This window comes from Pristis pectinata, chromosome 5 (assembly GCF_009764475.1).
Source record: "Pristis pectinata isolate sPriPec2 chromosome 5, sPriPec2.1.pri, whole genome shotgun sequence".
Taxonomy (NCBI): Eukaryota; Metazoa; Chordata; class Chondrichthyes; order Rhinopristiformes; family Pristidae; genus Pristis; species Pristis pectinata.
Genome location: NC_067409.1, coordinates 51,812,807 through 51,838,288, shown reverse-complemented (window position 1 = coordinate 51,838,288; position 25,482 = coordinate 51,812,807). Strand labels below are relative to the sequence as shown.

At 40.2% G+C, this 25,482-nt stretch overlaps 1 protein-coding gene across 16 annotated transcripts in view; it reads left to right on the top strand.

Annotated features, from left to right (window-relative positions):
- The window catches only part of zgc:110045 (uncharacterized protein LOC664755 homolog), a 160,656-nt gene that overhangs the window by 54,052 nt on the left and 81,122 nt on the right, over positions 1 to 25,482 (top strand). For 3 of the 16 annotated variants that reach the window (XM_052015488.1, XM_052015490.1, XM_052015489.1), the window contains exon 1: positions 7,188 to 7,374. The exons of 4 other annotated variants lie outside the window; for them this stretch is intronic. The gene's annotated coding sequence lies outside the window, so the exon portion shown is untranslated. Of the gene's footprint in view, positions 1 to 7,094; positions 7,375 to 24,287; positions 24,349 to 25,482 lie in introns of those variants that run through there. 9 more of the 16 variants (XM_052015480.1, XM_052015485.1, XM_052015477.1 and 6 more) reach the window with 8 other exon arrangements.

Below are 25,482 nucleotides of genomic sequence, written 5' to 3'. Positions count from 1 at the left end.
CTGAATTTGGATGATCAGCTATGATCATAGTGAATGGCAGAGCAAGCTTGAAGGGCCAAATAGACTACTCCTACTATTTTCTATGCTTCCATTTCCAGTGGCAAGAAGGATTAAGACAGTTTGACAGTGAGCTCTGTTGCAAGGGCATTAATGCTCACACTTAGGTGAGCATGCATAGGTGCCACTCTGTATGTGCACACTCACTTGCATACCTACATATGTGTGGGCTCAAGCAAGGAACCTTTGCTCACAACCTCCTTGTTTCTAAATCCCTTCAACAGCCCTCCAGCTCCCAAGCCCAAATACATACCTAACCACATTCTCTGACCCTGGCTTTGGTAAATTGGAGTATTTATTGTCACCATGTACTGAGGTACAGTGCAAAACATGTCTTGCATACTGTCCACACAGATCAATTCATTACAACAGTGCATTGAGGTAGTACAAGGGAAAATAATAACAAATGCAGAATAAAGTGTTACAGTCACAGAGAAAGTGCAGTGCAGGGAGACAATAAGGTGCAAGGCCATAATTAGGTAGATCGTGAGGTCAAGAGTCCATCTTATCGTATGAGGGGACTGTTCAATAGTCTTATAACAGCTGGATAGAAGCTGTCCTTGAGCCTGGTGATACGTGCTTTCAGGCTTTTGTATCTTCTGCCTGATAGGAGTGGGGAGAAGAGAGTGTGTCCAGGGTGGATGGGTCTTTGATTATGCTGGCTGCTTTACCAAGGCAGTGGGAAATGTAGACAGAGTCCATGGAAGGGAGGCTGGTTTCCGTGATGTGCTGAGCTGAGTCCACAACTCTCTGCAGTTTCTTCCAGTCCTGGGCAGAGCAGTTGTCATACCAAGCCATGATGCATCCAGATAGGATGCTTCCTATGCTGTATCAATAAAAATTGGTGAGGGTTGAAGGGGACACTGCAAGTTTCTTTAGCCTCCTGAGGAAGTAGAGGCGCTGGTGAGCTTTCTTGACTGTGGTGTCTACGTGGTTGGACCAGGATAGAATATCGCTGATGTTCACTCCCAGGAACTTGAAGCTCTCAACCCTCTTGATCTTACCACTGTTGACATAAACAGGAGCATCTGCACCACCCCCCTTCTTGAAGTCAATGACAAGCTCTTTTGTTTTGCTCTAATTGAGGGAAAGATTGTTGTTATGACACCATGTCACTAGACTCTCCTTCCTGTACTCCAACATTGTTACCTGAGACATGGCCCACTATGGTGGTATCACCTGCAAACTTGTAGATGTAGTTAGAGCAGAATCTGGCCATGTAGTCGCGAATGTATTGGGATTAGAGTAGGGGGCTGAGGACGCAGCCTTGTGGGGCTCCAGTGTTGAGAATAATCGTGGTGGAGGGTTTGCTGCCTGTTCCAATTTACTGTACAGCAGCAATGTTACCTGTTCCTGGCCCAGCTACACACAATCTCATTCCTGATCCCTGACTCCAAAATACACACAACCTGCCTCTGGCCACACCCAAGTAGTGTTCTTGACCCCAATTCTGGTCTCTATCAGAAGATAAGCATGATGTCATAGCAAGATCCCTATTCAAAGCAATGGCACCAGTTAGACTGTAACATTGTATGGATGAAGAACTGCTAAGATGTAAGTTTCACCCACATAATAACAGGCACTGATGACTGCTGGACTGTTCTTCTCTCCATCAAAGTGGCCACAATACTTCAGCGACAACAAACGCATTTCCACTAGAAGATCAATGTAAGAATTGGAATTGGTTTAGTATTGTCACAAGTACCAAGGTACAGTGAAAAATGTTGCTTTGTATGCTATCCATACAGATCATTTCATTACAACAGTGCATTGGGGTAATACCAGGGAAAACAATAACAGAATGCACAATAAAGTGTTACAGTTACAGAGAGAGCCAGGAATATGGTTGTGTGTATTTTGGAGTCCATAGAACCATAGAACAGTACAGCACAATACAGGCCCTTTGGCCCACCATGTTGTGCCGGCCTTTAAACCACGCCTAAGACTATCAAAACCCTTCCTCCCACATATCCCCCTATTTTAAATTCCTCCATATGCTTATCTAACAATCTCTTGAATTTGACCAACGTACCTGCCTCCACCACCACCCCAGGCAGCGCATTCCATGCCCCAACCACTCTCTGGGTAAAAAACCTCCCTCTGATATCTCCCTTGAACTTCCCACCCATTACTTTAAAGCCATGCCCTCTTGTATTGAGCATTGGTGCCTTGGGAAAGAGGCGCTGGCTGTCTACTCTATCTATTCCTCTTAATATTCTGTATACCTCTATCATGTCTTCCCTCATCCTCCTCCTCTCCAAAGAGTAAAGCCCTAGCTCCCTTAGTCTGTCCTCATAATCCATACTCTCCAAACCAGGCAGCATCCTGGTAAATCTCTTCTGCACCCTTTCCAACACTTCCACATCCTTCCTATAACGAGGCGACCAGAACTGGACACAGTACTCCAAGTGCGGTCTAACCAGAGTTTTATAGAGCTGCATCATTACCTCGCAGCTCTTAAACTCGATCCCACGACTTATAAAAGCTAACATCCCATAAGCTTTCTTAACTACCCTATCCACCTGTGAGGCAACTTTCAGTGATCTGTGGATATGATCTCCCAGATCCCTCTGCTCCTCCACACTACCCAGAATCCTGCCATTAACCTTGTACTCCGCCTTGGAGTTTGTCCTTCCAAAGTGTACCACCTCACACTTCTCTGGATTGAACTCCATCTGCCACTTCTCAGCACAGCTCTGCATCCTATCAATATCCCTCTGCAAGCTTTGACAGTCCTCTACTCTATCCACAACACCACCGATCTTTGTGTCATCTGCAAACTTGCTAACCCACCCTTCTACCCCCTCATCCAAGTCATTAATAAATATAACGAAAAGTAGAGGTCCCAGAACCGATTCTTGTGTGACACTGCTAGTCACAGCCCTCCATTCTGAATGCACTCCCTCCACCATAACCCTCTGCTTTCTACAGGCAAGCCAATTTTGAATCCACACAGCCAAGCCTCCCTGGATCCCATGCCCTCTGACCTGAAGAAGCCTACCATGTGGAACCTTGTCAAACGCCTTACTAAAATGCACGTACACCACATCTACTGCACTACCCTCATCAATCTGCCTGGTCATCTCCTCAAAGAATCCTATCAGGCTTGTGAGACATGATCTTCCCTTCACAAAGCCATGCTGGTTGTCCCTAATCATTCCATGATTCTCTAAATGCTCATAGATCCTATCTCTCAGAATCCTTTCCAACAGCTTGCCCACCACAGATGTAAGGCTCACTGGTCTGTAATTCTCTGGACTATCCCTACTACCTTCTTTGAATAAGGGGACAACATTTGCCACCCTCCAATCCTCCAATACCATTCCCGTGGACAATGAGGACTCAAAGATCCTAGCCAACGGTTCAGCAATCTCCTCCCTCACCTTGCGGAGCAGCCTGGGGAATATTCCGTCAGGCCCTGGGGACTTATCTGTCCTAATATTTTCTAACAGCTCCAACACATCCTCTCTCCTGATACCTACATGCTCCAGAACATTAACCTTACGAACACTGTCCTCAGCGTCATCAAGGCCCCTCTCTTTGGTGAATACTGAAGAGAAGTATTCATTGAGAACCTCACCCACTTCCACAGCTTCCAGGCACACCTTCCCACCTTTGTCTCTAAACCAGAATGATTGTGTAGGCAGACAATTAGGTGCAAGGCCATATTGAGGTAGATTGTGAGGTCAAGTGTCCATCTTATCATACGAGGGGACTATTCAATAGTCTTATAACAGTGGGATAGAAGCTGTTCTTGAGCCCGGTGGTACGTGCTTTCAGGCTTTTGTATCTTCTGCCCAGTGGGAGGGGGGAGAAGAAAGAATGTCTGGAGTGGGTGGGGTCTTTGATTATGTTGGCTGCTTTACCAAGGCAGTGAGTAGTGTAGACAAAGTCCATGGAGGAGAGGCTGGTTTCCATGATGTGCTGAGCTGCGTCCAAAACTCTCTGCAGTTTCTTGCAGTCATGGGCAGAGCAGTTACCATACCGAGCTGTGATGCATCTGGATAGGATATTTTCTCCTGCTTTGCAGATGCTACCTCACCACAGACAATCTCTCAACTTCCAGCTTACTAAGTATCCATATCTTATGGGTTGTCCTGAAAGCCCACCATGATTTGCGTATGCAGAGAGCCTTTTTGCTTCTTTATCAGTACTTATTTGATGACTATCACCAGGAGTTCAAGTAGTTAACCTCTCACACAAAATGTTACTAGATTGGAAGCTCCACTTTACTCGAGGAAAAACAAATAGCTCTACAAGCACCTGAAAGCAAAATTTCCAGCAGAATGCCCATAACTTGAAAATATGGTGAATGAAGAGAGCGGAAGAGGCTCAACAACCTGCTGAAGCCATGACATACACAGGTTCTTCAGTTCCTGCCTAAACAACCAAAGCCCAACCTCACTGGGAGCAAGGAATGGGGACAGCAACAGAGTTTTCAACTTTATAAGACTTTTGTGTGGGAATTCTACACTTCACAATCTGAGACCTAATCACTATCTGAATGTTGCTGCTTTACCTCAGTGTAGAGGCCCTGTCAGATCTACCTTTTGCATCCAGGCAGTTAAGTGCAGACTCGTGGGGACCATAGGCAGAAATTCCAGTCAACGTGATCTGGTTCAATGTTTTAAATCTATAGTAAGTGTGTTGTGTTATATCTTATGTACTTATTTGAGTAGTAATTTTCTCAGATGTTAGTGCCTTTTTTGCTGAAAACAAATAAAAAATGAATCTATGAGAGAATTATTGTGGTTTATTATAAACAAACTTGCTATATGAATTTGCAGAATTAAGAATCTGATCAATTGCATTTTCAGTGCAATTATTCACCAAAGAATCAAGGGAAGTTCCAAATTATGTGCAGCTCAAATGGAGTTTCTGGAATCTTCGAAGAAAGTTTAATAAAATCACAGTGGAAGCTAACCCCACAAGATATGATTTCAATAGATTAATCACTATTGCAAATTTTTGCCAATTGTACATTTTTTGCAAGCTTTCAAGGAGAATATTTTTTAAAATATTCTTTTTATTGTCAGCAAAGTTTTGGAATTTTTAAAAATTATTTCCTGAGCAACTGACTATTGTCTGCTAAAATGACTAGCAAATGTTTTGTTTTAGGTAATTTGAATATTTACAACTTGGTTGGTTACAGGTGGCAGACAATATACATTAATATACTTGGGCTAAATATCACCAACAACTTGGCCTGGTCCAGCTGCATAGATGCAATGCCCAAGAAAGCTCACTAGTGCTTCTTCTTCCTCAGAAGGCTAAGGAAATTCAGCATGTCCCCAATGACCCTCACTAATTTTTACAGATGCACTATAGAAAGCAACCAATCTGGATGTATCACAGCTTGGTATGGCAACTACTCTGCCCAAGACCAAAAGAAATTGCAGAGAGCTGTGAAGCAGTCCAGTCCATCACACAAGCCAGCTTCCCCTCCATTATCTCCGTCTACACATCCCGCTGCCTCAGGAAAGTGGCCAACATAATTGAGGACCTATCCCACCCCGATCATTCTTTCTTCTTCCCCCCTTCCATCAGGCAGAAGATACAAAAGCTTGAGAACACATACCAGCAGGCTCAATGATAGCTTCTATCCCACTGTTATAAGGCTTTTGAATGGACTTCTTATACAATAAAGATGAACTCTTGATCTCTCAATCTACATCGTCATGCCCCTTGCACCTTATGTGGCTATCTGCACTACAGTTTCTCAGTAACTGTAACACTATTTTCTGCATTCTGTTGATGTTTTCCTTTTGTACTACCTTGATGTACTTGTGTATGGAATGATCTGTCTGGATGGCAGGCAAACAAAAGCTGTGCATGTGACAACAATAGGCCAATTACCATATTTTGTTTTGTCACATCCACTTTTTCCACCATATTAATTGAACTGCACCAGGTTAATAATAAGTACTTTGAGGAGTCATTTTTAATAGAAACAATTAAAATGTTCCAAAAGTCTCCCCAATTGGACTGGCTTATGGAAAAGTGAAAGGGTTTGTATGGAAATAAGCAAGAGAAACTTATTAAAATTTTGGCAGTTTGCATCCAAATCTCTGATAGTACCAAAGTAGTTACTCTTGGACCTGTTCTTTCCTATTACTTGTAATTTGATGACAATACTGAGGTAGAAGCATGTTATACTGTCTGACTTCATTGCTTTGCAAGCTATTGTTTCCAATCTCATGAATTGTTGATTTGTAAAACAAAGATTATGGATGTAACCCAGAAAATAAATCAATGAATTGATGTTATAAAATGAGAATTATATTTTTATTATTAATAATGCATTAGTTTAATTATTCAGCTATCCATGTCTATAACATCTGTAGAAAAAACAAGTGATAGTATAACATTACATGTTTTAAACCTGATGCATAAATATTTGAATAATATTGCCATATATTCAACTCAGATAAAACAAATGTATCAACAAATTTGCAATATAATTATTTCTTTAATATGACCATCTGAATTCATAATGATTCTAAGACATCCAGTTTATTTTCAGTTAGATTGAACACTTTATTATCTGGTTGCTTATTTTCTGCTGTTGCCTGGTTCAGGAAAATCAACTGTGTTGGGGAAAATGTGACATATGGATCATGGACCCCATAATTAGTTACACTTTAGTTCAGAGCTGTAATTAAATCTGCCATTTCTGCTCTGCTGATTCATTTATTTATGTGTTTAATTGTTGAACTGAATGCTTTATCTTCAGAAAAGAAACATTTTTCTGCAGACAAAAATGCATGAGGGATACAGGGCTAGAGACTTACAAAAATAAACTGATTTTATTTTGAATATTTCTTGTTTTCCCAGTTAATAACATCCACAGTAAGAAAGCAGCTATTACAGTTGATATTAATTTCTCTTAAGGGTTTTCCATCCCCTATAAATTTGGCTATTTCAAAAACACATTTTTCAGGGACACATCTGAAATACCACAGCTGCGAAATATTGGTTCATTTATGGTTAGTCCCAGTCAGTTTTGAAGCTTTGTTTGTTTAGTGTTTTATCCTCTGGTCCTTTACTGATCAGATTTGGGCTGATCTACTCTTGTGCTACTAATTTAAATGATTGGATAAGAGGTTGTGAGCTCACTGTGGCTGACTCAGGCTTATCTGCCAAAGGCTAAGCTGAGCACAGCAAAGCCTCCTTCATACATGCAGGACTCGGGGCTCCTGGCCATCTGTCCACACTTGGAATTGTCAGACAAACAACAACCATACTTGTGCTCACAGTGGAGAAGCAATTGTAAAAGAGGCATTTACATTTCATTAAGGTGACGGTACATTTTGGGAGGTCAGTAATTTTAATTTTCCTTTATGTATCTTTTATTGTAGTGTCGTATCTTTTCCATATGAATTCAATGTAATTATTTTGTGTTACTCATGTTGTGATAGTTACTCCTCAATTGAATAAGCAATTTTTTAAAAAAATATAAAGTCTTAAGCTTCTGAGGACTCTTAACCTGTTTCAAGAGTATTTGTACAAGTATGAGTCCTAGAAACTTTATTTCTTTTAAAGCAGTTAATGCTTTCTGGTAATTGGTAAATGAATCTGTATGCACTCCATCTTTGCTGCAAAGGGATCTTCCAATTTATGTTTACATAATTGGTTGAAGTAAAAGAAATATTGGCAAAAGCGTATGTTCTTATATGGTGCTGTGCCAATTTGTCCATATTTCATGTGTACATAATATTTTACCATGAATTATCTTTGTGCTTCATTAAATAAAAAAACTATTGATATATTTATTATTCTAAAAACAATAGTTTTCTGTCTTTATGATTGTACAGAATTGTAAAGAAATAAAGGATATATGATCAACTTTGCATAACCAGGGTACTTAAAATGGTGTTCTCTGATGTTTAAATAGCAAATAGGAGCCACAAAAGATAATATTTGAACAATTCCATTAATTGAACAGTTTGAATTAAGAACAAGCACCGATAATATTCAGTCAATTTGTTTGTACAACTTAACTGCTGGATGAAGAGTTGCATGGTCCATTGATAAAGCTGAAATGCAGTAATTGTTTGTCTTCTCCTTGAGCAACTGCTGAGAAAATACCTGATTCATTTTCGTAAATGAATTTTCTTTGCATTTTTAATTGAAAACACAATAAGAAATAAAGATATTTTGTAGTTTTGTGCAGAATTTGAGAGTAGTTTTGCAATATGCATTATCTATCAAGCCAAGGTGAACTGATCTTCATCTCTCTTTAAAAAATATAACATTCCTTGTCTTTTACAGCAAGCTTCATTATTTACCCTTTTCATTGGTGGTTATTTTCTGTTCATTTTATTTACTTGACAGATTCAAACATTTTATTTGAAGGAAAATATTTCTATTAGGTGTATGGCTATACTTCCTGAAAGAATATGAGCATAACTTAAGCAAAAATTGGAATACTTCAACCCTAATTACTGTATTTTTTTAAATTATATACCAAAGTATTGGAAATTGTAAGCAAAATAAAAGTAAAAAATGTCTAACTGGTGCTATTATTTTGGTATATACTGTATGTAGATAAAATAATAAATGCTCTATTTTTATTCCTTTAAAATAATTTCATGAAATTATAAATAAAATATTTGTATTACAAAATTGGCCAAATTATTTTTTCCATACTTGAGCAGCAAATCCTAACTAATAGAATTTATTTGAAAACTCAAATTTTTTTCAAAATAACTAAGGTAACACATTACTGGCAATGTTTCAGACAGCTAACTTCAAATTGCATTCAGGCCACATCTAGTCCTACTTTTAGAGTTTCTAACCCTTTCAAAATGAATAATGATGAAGAATCTGATTTTTGTTATTTGTTTAATCCTAGTGAATACAGTTATTAATGAATTCATGGCAGCATTTTTAATCTAGTATTTTACTGTTTAGTAATTGAAGTGGTAACCTTAACAAAAGAAATATTTATGAATTATCATTGCAAACCTTCCATAACTTTTAAATTTTACGATCTGTATAACATGATTTGCGCCAGATGTGTGTTATAATCACAGAGCCATCAGAAGCACAATCTGGGTACTATCTGAATAGACTGATGATGATTGAACTGTGGCAACTAATCCAGCGTCCAAGCAGGAATGGTTAGCCTTTCTCAATTATGGCCTTGTTGTAGCAAAGAAAGTTAAAGGATAGTCAATAAGGTCTTCAAAATCATGAATGATTTCAATAGAGTAAGTATTTCAGGTGACAAAAGAGTTGGTAAACAAAGTTCAGTTTTAAGGTAAATGGCAGGAGAGATAGAGGTGACATGGGGAGAATTTCTGTTATACTGTAAAGGGTCTTAGGATCAGATTCAGTAATAATTTTCAGAAATCTGTTGAGTAAAGTCTTGAATGGAAAAAATGTGCAAGACTGCTTTGGAGTAGGATGGTCATGCTAATTGGATTGCACTTCCAAAGAACTAGAGCAAGCGCAATAACTGCCCCATGTCATTCCACGATATTTATACTGTTTTTAGTAAAATGAATAAATTTATTGAGTTGGGCAGTTGTTGTGTACATGTTGCATATGGTTTTTCTAATGTATTTGCTGCAAGTCCTCTTGTTTCCGTTTTAGTAACTCATCTGTATTATGAGATGCATTAAGCCAGAGTAACTGATGGGTGAATTCAAATGTATTTGCCAAATTTGACAAGATAAAAGAGGAGGTGATACAACTACCATGGCTCACTGTTAACACTCTCACTTTTGGGTTAAAAGTCTCAGATTCAAGCTGAATAAGATTTAAAAACAGTAGCTAGGCTGACGTAGTATTTCATTGTTGAAGGGACAGACCTAAAGATAAGACATTTAAACTAAAGCTCCAGACAAGGGTTCCTGACAACATCAGTTGCTCATATAGATCCTAATGACAGCTTTTCATTTCAAGCATACAAATGAGATCAGCAAATGATTTCTAGTCTATCAAGCTCTATAGTATTTCTTTGGCATGTATAGGGTGCAATTTGAATAATGAAAGTGATCCCACAAGATGGAAAATACATTTCTGAAGCCTCACTTTATGCATCATTACAACGTAGAAGCTTATCAATCAAATCTCTGTTCTTCTATGTATTATTGAATGCTTGCTGCAATGTTGGCAGTGCTGTCTACAATGTTAAATTGAAACCTTGTCTGCTTCCTCGGGCGAGAGATCCCATGCCACTATTTAGAAGAATACCAGTGGATTGTCTGAGCCAAAACTTGTCTCTCAGTCAATGTCAATTCATATAACTGTTTGTCGAGGAACAAACATTTAACATTGTAGTATTTCATTCGTTTAAAACATTTTATAACACTGAAGAAAATACTTGGTTTTGAAGCACTTTGGAATGATCTGGAGGCATGAAAGCTCCATTATAAATCAAAATTTTACTTTCTTCCTTTAATGTGGAATGTACTAAAATGATTGGAATTTCCTGAACTTGGAGGATGTCTCATCTGGGTGAAACTTAGAGTGGGTTGCTGGAGTGGGATGGGATTATTCATCAGAATATGATAATTTGAAAACACTGCAAATTGTTTTCATGGTCTTTTATTTCTTTGTCTCTAAACTACGCTATCTGGGAAATGTAGTAAAGGTAATTAGTTTATTGTAACTTCACGCTATTGTAGGAGTAATATTTATAGTTAGATTCACAAAAAAATATCTTTTTACCTTAAAAAGAAAGTATTTCTGAGAAGCCATGCCATCTCCCAGAGGTACAGAATGAAAATTTGGCAGTTTAGAATGAAAACTTAAGTTTTCAGTGTTTAACTTAGAAAGTGAGAAAATCTTGCCTGAATTATGCCTGAATATTTGATATGTGCCACTGTCATTTACAACTTCCTGCTGGAAGCATAGTCAGAAAATTATGTCAGTAATTCAGCTCTTCTTTACAGCCTTCAACATCACAATCAAAAGAAATCATTAAATTGACACAAAATCAAAGTGGAGAAAAACTTGGTCATGCTAATAATTCTTTGCCGTAAACATAAGGTATACTCTGCTAAAAGGTTACCATTTACTTTATTGGGCCACAAATTCGCTTTATGAAATAGGTATTAAGTTTTGAATTATTAGAAGGAATGGGCATAGAATAACATAAATACAAATCTATCTGTTGGCCAAACAAGTAAATTATTTTTCTGGGTCCAGATATTTTTAGATGAGCTCCTGATAGAATTTCCAGTTATTCCAGGGAATCTTGATTAGGGAGGATGAAAAATTGTTGTAATGGGGCACTGGCCTTTGTTGCAACTAATCTGAAACTTGCAGTTTTAAATTGAAACCTCAAATGCAGCAATCAATCAAATTCAACTCTTGGCTTTTTAAGGCATATTTTCCTCTTCATTTCGTTTGAAGCAATAGCTATGCAGATGTGTTAGAACCATAGAACCATAGAACAATACAGCACAATACAGGCCCTTCGGCCCACCATGTTGTGCTGACCTTTAAACCATGCCGAAGACTATCTAACCCCTTCCTCCCACATATCCCCCTATTTTAAATTCCTCCATATGCTTATCTAACAATCTCTTGAACTTGACCAATGTACCTGCCTCCACCACCACCCCAGGCAGTGCATTCCACGCACCAACCACTCTCTGGGTGAAAAACCTCCCTCTGATATCTCCCTTGAACTTCCCTCCCATTATTTTAAAGCCATGCCCTCTTGTATTGAACATTGGTGCTCTGGGAAAGAGGCACTGGATGTCTATCTATTTCTCTTAATATTTTGTATACCTCTATCATGTCTCCCCTCATCCTCCTCCTCTCCAAAGAGTAAAGCCCTAGCTCCCTTAGTCTGTCCTCATAATCCATACTCTCCAAACCAGGCAGCATCCTGGTAAATCTCCTCTGCACCCTTTCCAACGCTTCCACATCCTTCCTATAACGAGGCGACCAGAACTGGACACAGTACTCCAAGTGCGGTCTAACCAGAGTTTTATAGAGCTGCATCATTACCTCGCAGCTCTTAAACTCGATCCCATGACTTATAAAAGCTAACATCCAATAAGCTTTCTTAACTACCCTATCCACCTGTGAGGCAACTTTCAGGGATCTGTGGATATGAACCCCTAGATCCCTCTGCTTCTCCACACTACCCAGAATCCTGCCATTAACCTTGTACTCTGTCTTGGAGTTTGTCCTTCCAAAGTGTACCACCTCACACTTCTCTGGATTGAACTCCATCTGTCACTTCTCAGCCCAGCTCTGCATCCTATCAATATCCCTCTGCAAGCTTCGATGGTCCTCTACACTATCCACAACACCATTGACCTTTGTGTCATCTGCAAACTGGCTAACCCACCCTTCTACCCCTTCATCCAAGTCATTAATAAATATAACGAAAAGTAGAGGTCCCAGAACCGATTCTTGTGTGACACTGCTAGTCACAGCCCTCCAATCTGAATGCACTCCCTCCACCACAACCTTCTGCTTTCTACAGGCAAGCCAATTCTGAATCTACATGGCAAGCCTCCCTGGATCCCATGCCCTCTGAACTTCTGAAGAAGCCTATCATGTGGAACCTTGTCAAACGCCTTACTAAAATCCATGTAGACCACATCTACTGCACTACCCTCATCAATCTTCCTGGTCACCTCCTCAAAGAACCCTATCAAGCTTGTGAGACACGATCTTCCCTTCACAAAGCCATGCTGGTTGTCCCTAATCCGTCCATGATTCTCTAAATGCTCATAGATCCTATCTCTCAGAATCCTTTCCAACAGCTTGCCCACCACAGATGTAAGGCTCACTGGTCTGTAATTCCCTGGACTATCCCTACTACCTTCTTTGAATAAGGGGACAACATTTGCCACCCTCCAATCCTCCAATACCATTCCCGTGGACAATGAGGACTCAAAGATCCTAGCCAACGGTTCAGCAATCTCCTCCCTCACCTCGTGGAGCAGCCTGGGGAATATTCTGTCAGGCCCTGGGGACTTATCTGTCCTAATATTTTCTAACAGCTCCAACACATCCTCTCTCCTGATACCTACATGCTCCAGAACATTAACCTTACGAACACTGTCCTCAGTATCATCAAGACCTCTCTTTTTGGTGAATACTGAAGAGAAGTATTCACTGAGAACCTCACCCACTTCCACAGCTTCCAGGCACATCTTCCCACCTTTGTATCTAATCGGCCCTACCTTTACTCTTGTCATCCTTCTGCTCTTCAAGGGGCAAGAAGGGGCAAGAAGGTGTTGCCTGTCTATCTCCAGAATACTGCATTTCTGATATGTAATACATGGAAATGGTGCATGTCTTTGAAAAACAATTTGTTTTGTGAGGGGGGAAAAAAAAGATCATCTAAAGTTTTTTTGCCTTCGTTTTCTATTCATCTGCTGGTTAGGTAGTAAGATCAATCAAACATGTGAAAATTGCCTGCACATCCTCCTTCTGAGTGCTTTGTACTTGTAAGGCAACATGTTGGGGCTCCGAGGAGAATCAGCTTCATATTTTGTTGTGCTTGTCAGTTAGGCATTAATATTATGTCTTTCTGAATGAATGTTGAAGAGAACCTAAAATTATTTTAAGTGTAAATATTTAGTTGGTAGAAATCTGAAATAAAAACAGAAAATGCTGGGAACACTTGGCAAGTCAGGCAGCATCCATGGAAAGAAAAATAGTAAATGTTTTGGTCTGGGACCCTTCAGACCAGCAAAGAGAGAAAACCAAGTTAGTTTAGGTGGCAGCAAAGATGGGAGAGCAGCTTGGTGGAACAAAGGGAATCTCTGATAGGGAAGACAGGGTGACTTAATGTGACAGTTGAGGGGCAATTAAGATCAAATTAAGCTGCTTTGTTTAATATGTTCCTAATAGTAAGGCTACAGGACATGCCCAGACTGTACAAACAAAAAAGAAAAACCACGCCAATTACTTTTGTTGCCAATTTCCACCTTCGTCTCGGGGATAAATAGTCACCAACATCTACTGTGATCCCACAGACTCCCAAAACTACCGTGATTATACTTCCTTCCACACTAGTTCCTGTAAGGACTCCATTTCATTCTCCCAATTCCTCCACCTCTGTTGCATTTGCTCCAGTGATGGGACATACCACGCAGGTGCCTATGAAATATCTTTCTACTTCTTAAACCATGGCTTTCCCTCTCCCATAATGGGCAGAACCCTTGATTGCATCTATTTCCTGCATCTTTGCTTTCACCCGTTCTCATTCGGTGTTCACAATGTGGTCTCCAATGTGGACTGGAGAAACCAAACGCGGGTGAGGTGATCACGTGCGGAGTACCTGTGCTCAGTTCGCAGGAGTGACTTGAATTTCTTGTTGCCTGCCACTTGAATTCACCATCCCACTTCCACTCCAACCTTCCTGTATGTGGCCTCCTATGCTATTACAATGAGGCCCATTGCAAGTCCGAGGAACAACACCTCATCTTCTGTCTGGGCATGTTGTAGCCTGCAGGAATTGGTAACAAATTATACAACTTTAGGTAACTTGCTCTCTCCTTCTACCTGTATCATTACCATTTCTGTCTGTTCTCATTTTTGGCTCTGTTTTTCTTGTTTTTTTTTGTATAATCTGGTCTGCTAGGCATATCCCATAGCTTTACTAATTGCAACATATTACACAGAGTTTAATCTGATTTTACTGCCCTTTAACTACCACATTAGGTCATCCAGTCTTACCCTAGCAGAATATCCCCTTTGTTCCACCCTTTCTCTCACCCTCATCTTCTCTGTTACCTAAACTACTTACTTTCTCCTTTTTGCCATTTTGATGAAGAGTCATTGACCTGCAATGTTGACTCTGATTCTCTTTCCAAAGATGTTATCTGACCTGCTGAGTGTTTCCATCAGTCTGTTTTTGTTTTATTTAAGTGTAGCAATATAACTTTGTAAATCACATACAATTAAATCTGATCCAATGTATTTGATTTAATCATTTTTGGTCTTTGGAACTTATATTAGAAAATTTGCATATTGCTTCATTTGAAAGATGAGCTTAAAACTGCTGAATTATTTCAGTTCTCAGCTGTTTTGACATTAATCATGCTGATTTTTTAATTTTATTTAATGGGATGTGGATTATGATGGCAAGGCCAGCATTTGTTGTCCATCCCTAATAACTTATGCTGGCTGTCAAAGGCTCTTATTGCACAGTGGCACAAATAAGATTGGTGGGTTTCCTTCCCTTAATGACTTTAGCCAACCAGATAAGCTTTCTGGTGAAATAAAATTTGGTGATTTTTTAATTACTATTTTTCTGTTATTTATTTAATTACTTGAAATTCCCCAGGTGTTGAGGCAGAAGTTGAGTTGATGACTCCAGATCATTAATCCAAGTTTCTTGGTACTAGCCCAGTAATAAAACCATTATGCTATTGTATTTAATGGTGAATGCTTATACCTAGTAATAATAAAAATACTGTATATTTTATCCAAAATAATTCAGTAAGTCCCACTTAGATATCTTTTTGAAGCTGTCTGATGCTCTAACTTTGCTTTGTCAGTAATTGGAATAATTGGAAGTTTGCTGTTTTTAAGACTTCCTAATCAAAAATTGGAAAAGATGCAAGATGAACAGTATTTTCCCCATGCAACTTATATTAATGTGAGTCTGTTCAAATATTAGACAATGAAAATTGAAACCTGCAGTTATAATGTTAGGATTTGCTTTCTGTAATTTATTTTTGGCTTAAAATTACAAACATCTTCAGTTTCAGGACCAACTTATTCTATTTGACTCAAGGTCCAATAGGTTTCTTTGTTTCAGTGATAATATCCCAGTTATATTTATAGCTACTTACTTCACAGTTAATGGCCAAAGTTGTAAAGGATAACGGGGAAATGAGCTGGTTTTAGTGACAGTATCAACAAGAAAGAATTGATTCATGTGTCTGTGCTTTATCTGAGAAGCTAGAAGAGATTAGTGTTAGCTGCCTTGTTACTGTATGCGAATGCTGATAACCAGGCCAAATGTCATTTTCCAATGTGTAATTTCAATTTTGACAAAGTTGGTATTTGTAAAATTGCTTCAGGTTGGCTTGAATTATGCAGCAATGAAATATCTGCTCAGATCAAATTTAATAAGATGTGCATTTGAGTCAACTTATCAAAAAAGTGTTCTGCTACTACTCACTACTTCTCGTCTCCCCCACTCCTACTGCCTTTACCATGCACCCAGCCCCCAAACCGATTTCATCACTCTTTCTGATCGTTCAGCAATGTTGGAATATATGTAATCCATATGTCTTCCTGTTCTGGTCTTTTCCTAGCCTGATGGCATAGATAATGGTTGTCCGGAAAAAAAATCCCAAATTCTCTGAATGCAAATGTAATCCTGATGACTTTGCATGAACCTTTATTATTCTACTCAATGTCATGGCATTCATGTATTATTGCTGGCAGGTTTGTCAGATTTTGCATTCTCTGTAGGAACTTGGGTCAGGTTTAATCTTCAGCATACAACTGGCAGCTGTTTACAACTTGGTGTCAGCGGGTGGAGCTTGCACAGCATGCTCCGCCCAGGTTCAGTTGCATTGGGTCATTTGTAGTCCAAAGCCCCTGAGCTGCAGGCTTCAATCTGTACCTGGTCATATTCTAGGTCAGGATTTCACAAGTTGTTGCAAAATAATAGCAGAAGGAAGAGCACCGTAATTTTCTCTTTATAATTTAAACCCCATTCCCAGAGATGAGTACATAAATCAGAGTAGCGCACCTCCACACCAGATCATGTTCCTCTTACAATGTTCAAAATGAGCATCTAAGGTTATGTCCTTGCCTTACTCAATCTAACTCCTCTTACTCAAAGGGCTGGATTTTCCTGCTCCTGTTGAAGATTTGGTAGGAAAGCCATCATGATCATAACCTCACTCTAACCTTGCCATTGTTTATACACTTGGATTTGAATGTAGTTACTAGGAGCATGAAATTGGTCATTGTGAATTGACAGCTTATTTTGAACTTTGCTTAATATTCTTTACTATTGATATAAATTAAGAAAAAAACTTGGTTTGTAAAATAGACTGCTGATTCACTACTGCTGATTTTATGCAAATATCCAAGATTTTTGTTCCTCCCACACTCTTGTAGTAAAGTCAGTTCCTGACAAGATGTCCATCACCTAGGATATTTTGTTCTGTGGAGTGGGAGATATGGCAGTGCTGCAGATCAGGAGAAAAAGGAGGTGATTTAGAGGAGCAAAAGAATGCTGAAAGTCCAAGCAATTATTTTTTTGCGTAAAGGCCTTGCACTGAGCCAATGTCAATATGAGTACCGTTTTTGGGATTAGAGGTGGAATAATGTCCCCCAAAAATGATATTATTTAAGAGAAGCTTTGCAAAGATTGAATATACCACATCCACTGGCTCTCCCTTATTTACCCTACTTGTTACATACTGAAAGAATTCTAATAAATGTGTTGGGCACAATTTGTTTTCATAGACCTATTTTAATTCTGCCAAATAATGTCACTGGGTGCTCAGGAAAAAAAGCAAATTTCTGTTTTTTTTCAAGATGATTGTATGGCTAGAAAAACTATGAACACTCTTGGCAGCACAACAGTCTTCAGTGTCTTGGTAGATCTGACAGCAGCCATTCCCAGCAATTACCTCCTGCTGCACTCTTTGCTGCCGATCTCTGTCTCAGCTCAAGGCTTGCCATCTGATTGCACCAATAAACTTCACTATGACTTGTGAATCTTATTAGTGACATCAGGCAAAACCATGTCCATACTTAGCAAAATTGCTAGGTAATGTAAATTTTAGATGGAATGAAAGTCAAATATTTTGAACTGATAACAGCTAACATTTTAATTATGGGATTTAAAAATTATCTCAATTTTCTTTGGTGGAGATGGGGTAATAGTGATAAAGAATTTAATGAAAACTTGTGAGATATTGAACTATTATTCATGGCATAAGATCTGCTAGTTTTAATGAGAGAGGAATCAGTTTTTGCTTATAGCCCTTGGACTCAGCCAATGTTAATATGTGGAAATGTTGTTGGGATTAGGGGATGTCAGATCCTACTCACTGAACTTCTGTAAGAACCTGGGTGAACTTAAATATTCAGATGCTTGTGGATCCTGTCAGGATTCTACAACAGGTGTGTGGGATATTTGTATTGGTTATCACATGTACTGAGATACAACGAAAAGCTTTTCTTTGTGTGCCATTCAGTCAAGTCATGCCATACATTAGTACATCAAGATAATAAAAAGAAGAACAGAATGCAGAATATAGTATTGTAGCTACAGAGAGAGTGCATTGCAGGTAAACAAAGTGCAAGGGCCGTGACAAGGTAGATTGGGAGATTAAGAGTTCATCTTTAGCATGTGAGAGGTCTGATTAACAAGTCTTGGATATTTATATAAACTAAACAGTCTCAAATATTTATCATTCATTATTAAGTTTTGGATTCAGACCATCAAGTTTATGCTTTCCCTTAGGAAAGCAATCCCATTCCCCTAAATTTTCCCCATACCCTGCAAATCATTCTCCTTGAAATGCCGATCCAACTTCCTTGTGAGGGCGTTCATTGATTCTGTTTCCATCACGCTTGCAGGTGGTGAATTTTAGGTCCTATTTACTTTCTAAGTAAAACTGCCTATCTTTGAATTCCTTTGGTATGTCTTCCCCAAAGAATCTGAATCTGTTACCCCGATTCTTTAAGCATTTACAAATGCAAACAGATTCTCTTTAGTTATCCTATCTAAACCATTCATAATCTCTATCAGTGGAGTTTGCTCCAAGGAGAACAATCTCAGCTTCTTCAGTGTAACCTTGTAACTAAAATCCTTCTGAAATAAACTATTTTAATAAATGTTTTCTGCACAGTCTCAAGGACCTTCAAGTCCAGAATTGACAAGGTCCTCCAGTTATGGCCTAACCAGTATCTTGTACAGGTTTAACATAACCTCTCTGCTTTTGTACTTTGTGGCACTATTTTTGAATTCCAGGATCCCCTGTGTTTTGCTTATCACTCTTTCAATCTGTTCCATTACTTTCAAGAATTTATGTAGCTATAGACTAATGTCCTTCCTTCCTACACACCCTTTGGAAATGCAACATTTAGTCTCTACTATCTCCCTTTACACATTGTCAGGTAGAATATCACTTCACACCTCTCTAATAAATTGCATTTATCCATTCAGCCAGCCTTTCAGTCTAATTTATTCAACTTTATTTTTAAATTCATTTTTAAATTTGTGATCACAATTGATTGGAACTTAACTCTATAAAGGCAAACCCTTCTGAAAGAGCTTAGAAAAAGATACCTTTCCCTTAATGTGTGTGATGGCATTGACTTATTACCATTTTTTGTTCCTGTGGTTTTTCTTAAGTCTGAATTGTTGATTTGATGAAAGCAATGAACAGTGTAACTTAGGAGTTCTTGGAGATCTTTAGGCATCCATCATACTTATCATCATTTAATTGAATAATAATGAAGTCTGTTTTATTGGAGATTTAGCACGTTATTGATTATTCTGCACAAAGTAAAACTAAACAGTTAAATTGACACAAATAATTTGAACTGATTTTATTTAGAACATAGAACATTACAGCACAGAAAAGGCCCTTCAGCCCATGATGTTGTGCTGACATTTTAGCCTACTCTAAGATCTATCTAACCCTTCCCTCCCACATACCCCTCCATTTTTCTATAATTCATGTGCCTATCTAAGAGTCTCTTAAATCTCCCTAATGTACCTGCCTCCACCACCTCTGCCGGCAGTGCGTTCCATGCATGCACCACTCTCTGTGTAAAAAAAAAACTTAACTCTGACATCCTCATGATACCTTCCTCCAATCACCTTAAAGTTATGCTCCCTTGTGTTAGCCATTGTCGCCCTGGGAAAATGTCTCTGAATGTCCGCACAATCTATGCCTCTTATCATCTTGTACACCTCTATCAAGTCAGCTCTTATCTTCCTTCGCTCCAGAGAGAAAAGCCTTAGCTCACTCAACCTAACCTCATAAGTCATGCTTTCCAATCCAGGCAGCATCCTGGTAAATCTCCTCTGCACTCTCTCTAAAGCTTCCACATCCTTCCTATAATGTGGTGACCAGAACTGAACACAATACTCTAAGTGTGGCCTATCCAGTGTTTTATAGAGCTACAACATTGCCTCGCAGCTCTTGATCTCAATACCCTGACTAATGAAGGCCAACACACTACACACCTTCTTAACAACCCTATCAACTGGCGCAGCATCCTTTAGGGATCTATGGACGTGGACCCCAAGATCCCTCTGTTCCTCCATGCTACTAAGAGTCCTGCCATTAAACTTATATTCTGCCTTCAAATTCAATCTTCCAAAGTGTAAGACTTCATACTTTTCCAGGTTGAACTCCATCTGCCATTGCTCAGCCCAGCTCTGCATCCTATCAATGTCCTGTTGTAACCTACAGCAACCTTCTACACTATCCACAACACCACCAACCTTCATGTCCTCTGCAAACCTACTAACCCACCCTTCCACTTCCTCACCCAAGTCATTTATAAAAATCACAAACAGCAGGGGTCCCAGAACAGATCCCTGTGGAACACCACTGGTCACCAACCTCCAGGCAGAATACTCTCCATCTGCAACCACCCTTTATCTTCTATTGGTGAGCCAATTCTGAATTCACACAGCCAAGTTTCCCTGGCTCCCATGCCTCCTGATTTTCTGAATGAGCCTTCCATGAGGAACCTTATCAAATGCCTTACTAAAATCCATGTACAACACATCCATTGCTCTACCTTCATCAATGTGCTTTGTCACATCCTCAAAGAATTCAATCAGGCTTGTGAGGCATGACCTGCCTCTCACAAAGTGATGCTGGCTGTCCCTAATCAGGCCATGATTCTCCAAATGCTCATAAATCCTGTCTCTAAGAATCTTCTCCAGTAATTTGCCCACCACTGAAGTAAGACTCACTGGCCTGTAATTCCCAACGTTATCCCTACTCCCTTTCTTGAACATTTGCCACCCTCCAATCATCTGGCACCACTCCTGTGGTCAGTGAGGATGCAAAGATCATTGCCAAAGGCGCAGCAATCTCTTCCGTCGCTTCCCATAATGACCTGGGATATATCCCGTCCAGCCCCAGTGACTTATCTATCCTAATGTTTTTCAAAAGTTCCAGCACATCCTCTTTCCTCATGTTAACATGGTCTAGCCTGTTGTACGTCATTCTCACAAATGTCAAGGTCTCTCTCACTGGTGAATACTGAAGCAAAGTATTCATTAAGGACCTCCCCTACCTCTTCTGACTCCAGGCACATGTTTCCTCTTTTATCCCTGATTAGTCCTACCCTCACTCTAGTCATCCTCCTACTCTTCACATACGTGTAGAATGCCTTGGGGTTTTTCTTAATCCTACTCACCAAGGCCTTCTCATGCCCCCTTCCAGCTCTCATAATTCCATTCTTAAGCTTCCTCCTGGCTACCTTGTAACTCTCCAGAGCTGTGTCTGATCCTTGCTTTCTAAACCTTAGGCAAGCTTCTTTCTTCCTCTTGACAAGATATTCTACGTCTCTTGTCAGCCATGGTTCCCTCACTCTACCATCCTTGCCCTGCCTCAGTGGGACAAACCTATCCAGAAGCCTATGCAAGTACTCCATAAACAACCTTCACATTTCTGTTGTGCACTTCCCCAAGAACATCTGTTCCCAATTTACGCTCCCAAGTTCCTGCCTAATAGCATCATAATTCCCCCTCCCCCAATTAAATACTTTCCATATCACCTGCTCCTATCCCTCTCCAAGGCTTTGGCAAAGGTCAAGGAGTTATGGTCACTATCTCCAAAATGCTCTCCCACTGAGAGATCTGAAACCTGATCAGGCTCATTGCCTAGTATCAGGTCCAGTCTGGCCTCTCCTCTGGTCGGCCTGTCTACATACTGTGTCAGGAATCCTTCCTGGACATGCCTAACAAACTCTGTCCCATCTATCCCCTTTAATATTAAGGGATAGATGGCGCAGAGTTTATTAATCGATATTAGGAAAGTTGAAATCACCCATGACAACAACCCTGTTAATTTTGCAGCTTTCCAAAATCTCCCTCCTGATCTGCTCTGCTGCTATTGGGGGGTCTGTAAAATACTCCTAATAGAGCGATTGCTCCCTTCCTGTTTCTGACTTCCACCCACACTGGCTCAGTAGATGATCCCTCCAGGACGTCCTCCCTTTCTACAGCTGTGATAGTTCCTGATCAGTAAAGCCGCTCCCCCACCTCCTTTACCTCCATCCCTGTCCCATTTGAAACATCTAAACCCTGGAATATCCAGCAGCCATTCCTGCCCTTGTGACAGCTCTGTAATGGCCACAAAGTCATCGTTCCATGTACTTACCCATGCTCTAAGTTCATCACCCTTGTTCCTGATACTTCTCACATTAAAGTAGACACACTTCAGCCCATCCAGCTAACTGCAATTTTGCCCTTTCAATTGCCTATCCTTCCTCACAGTCTTTCTACATGCTGCATCTACTTGTACACTAAATGCACCAACCTCTAACCTATCACTCTGGTTCCCATCCTCTGTCAAACTAGTTTAAATGCCCCGCTCCACCCCCCCCCCCCCCCCACAGCTCTAGCAAACCTGACCACAAGTATATTGGTCACCCTCCAGTTCAGGTGTAACCCGTCCTTTTTGTACAGGTTGTACCTTCCCCAGAAGGGATCCCAATGATCTACAAAGCTGAAACCCTGCCTCCTGCACCAACTCCTCAGCCACGCATTCATCTGCCAAATCAACCTATTCTTACCCTCACTGGTGCATGGCACAGGCAGCAATCCAGAGATTACTACCCTTGAGGTCCTGCTTTTCAGCTTCCTACCAAGCTCCCTATATTCCCACTTCAGGACCTCATCTCTTTTCCTACCTATGTCATTGATGATAATATGTACCACGACTTCTGGCTGTTCACCCTCCCCCTTCAAATTGCTATAGACCCGATCCATGATGTCCCTGACCCTGGCACCTGGGAGGCAACATACCATCTGGGAGTTTCTTTCACGTCCACAGAATCTCCTGTTTGCCCCCCTTACTACTGAAACCCCATCACTACCACACTCCTCTTCTCCCCCCTTCCTTTCTGTGCCACACAACCAGACTCAGTGCCAAAGACCTGGTCACTGTGTCTTTCCCCTGATAGGTTGTTCCCCCCAACCCCCCCTCCCCACCAACAGTATCCAAAGCGGTATACCTGTTATTCAGGGGAACGGCCACAGGGGTACTCTGCACTACCTGCCTATTCCCTTCCCCTCTCCTGACAGTCACCCAGCTACCTGCCATCTGCATCTCAGGTGTGGCTACCTCCCTGTAGCTTTTATTTATCACCTCCACATTCTACCGTATGAGCTGAATATCATCCAGCTGCACCTCCAGGTGCCTGACATGGTCTGTAAGGAGCTGCAGCTAGATGCACCTCCTGCAGATGTAACTATCAGGGAGACTTGAGATCTCCCAGATCTCTCACATCTGGCAGGACGAACTCACTACTGACCCTGGATCTATTTCACTACTTTAACTAGGCACTAGAGACTGAGAGTCCCGCTTCTCATTCCAATTCATGGCCCTCCCTACCTGGAAAAATATTTACTTTTCATTTAAGTATTTTGTGTTTTCTGTTGTTTTTATAGGTGCTAATTTTTACATTGTTCATTTAACCATTATAAATGGTGCATTTAATTCTGAACAGTTGAATGTTTTCTGAATATTCAGCCTACAAGTGGGGCTGAAGCAGCTGTCAAAGCTTTTCTAGGGGATTACCTGATTGGCCAAATGCTGCACTTCTCAGGGCCTCACTGACCAATTAGGAGCTGGTTTCTTCATGGCAGTCTCTCTGGGGAACTGCACAGAGAAGAGTGGGTTCAGCAGATAAGTGACTGTCCACCATGGGTGTCAGGCAGTTCTGTGCTCATAACTTGCAAAAAAGATAATGTAAAAAAATGTTTTTCTGGAGTTGACTGCAAGGGGATAATTAAACAATTGAAATGTTGTAAAACATGACAGTAGAGTATGAGTAATTTATAACTATCGTCTGACATCTGATTATATCCTTAAAAATGCTGAGATATTGTGGTGCTTCGATGCTCTTTGGTTCTGGTCAGGTTATGTTCTGCTAGAGCTGACAGTGTTTATGCAGTGTCATTGTGGGCGCAGATTATCTCTGTGATCCATGGTGTGGATGAGTAGTAGGGTATTTTATAAATTTATTCATGGGATGTGGGTGTTGTTGATAAGGCCTGCTTTATTTTTCCCTTCCAGAATTGTCCTCACATGTGCCGGTAAGCTGCAACCTTCAACCAGTTCACTTTACTTTGTGAAGGTAATCCCAAAGGGTTAATACAGTACGTGGTGAGTTCTAGGATTTTGATAATAAAGGAATGATATTTGTAAGTCAAGATATTTTGTGACTTGGAGGGGAATTTCCAGTTGGTGGTGTTCCCATTCCACCTGAAATGCTACCGGCGAGAGGCTGGAATGGACTTTGTAGATTGTACGTACTCTAGTCATGATGTGGCTCTGGTGGAGGAGGTGAGCATTTACAATGGTGGATATGTTACCAATTAAATTGGAGCACAAAATGATTTGCTGGAGGAGCTTCTGATGCACAGGCAGCATCTATGGGTGGGTGGGAAGGTATAGTCCATGTTTCGGGTTGAAATGTTGCATCAGGGCAGGTCCTGATGTAGGGTTTCAACCCTAAATGTCGATGATTCATTTCCCCCATCAGATGCTTCTCGACCTGCTGAGCTCCTCCGGCAGATTGTTTGTTGCTCCAGATTCCAGCATCTGCTATCCCTTGTGTCACCAATTAAAACTTTGCCCCAGATAGACAATCCTTGATTGACTGCAGCTCCTTCAGCAATCAGGCAAGTGGATTATTCCTTCACATTCTTGATGGATGCTTTGTTAATATTAGTAAAGCTTTCAGAGATAAGGAGGCAAGTCACCTGCTACAGATGACACAGTTATGTTTTAATTACTTAGTGACAATTTAAAGCATATTAAATATTTCTGCTACAGTAAACATACATGAAAAATTCTATAGAACATGAAACTGCATCTGTAAGTGAGTTAATTGTAAATGTTATGGGTTCATTAATGTCATGGATTCTTCAGAGCCATCAAGGAGATATATGACCCAAACATCCAAGGCTTCACCCCCATGATGGCATGCAAGCTGTGGTCCTATCCAGTGGGTCCACAACAGACCCAACGTCACTACAGATCAGTGTCAAGCAAGGCCTCTTTTTGAATCAGCCATGATCTTATTGAATGGCAGAGCAGACTTGGGGGGCCATATGGCCAACCTGTTCCTATTTCTTGTGGTCATCATCTCAACACTTATTTCATTCTTTCTCACCTTCATTGTTGTACCTTTCATCAAGCTTATCACTGAAATGAAACTAATCTACAGAATGAATGGGAAGCAGTTTAACCCATGTCACCATTACCC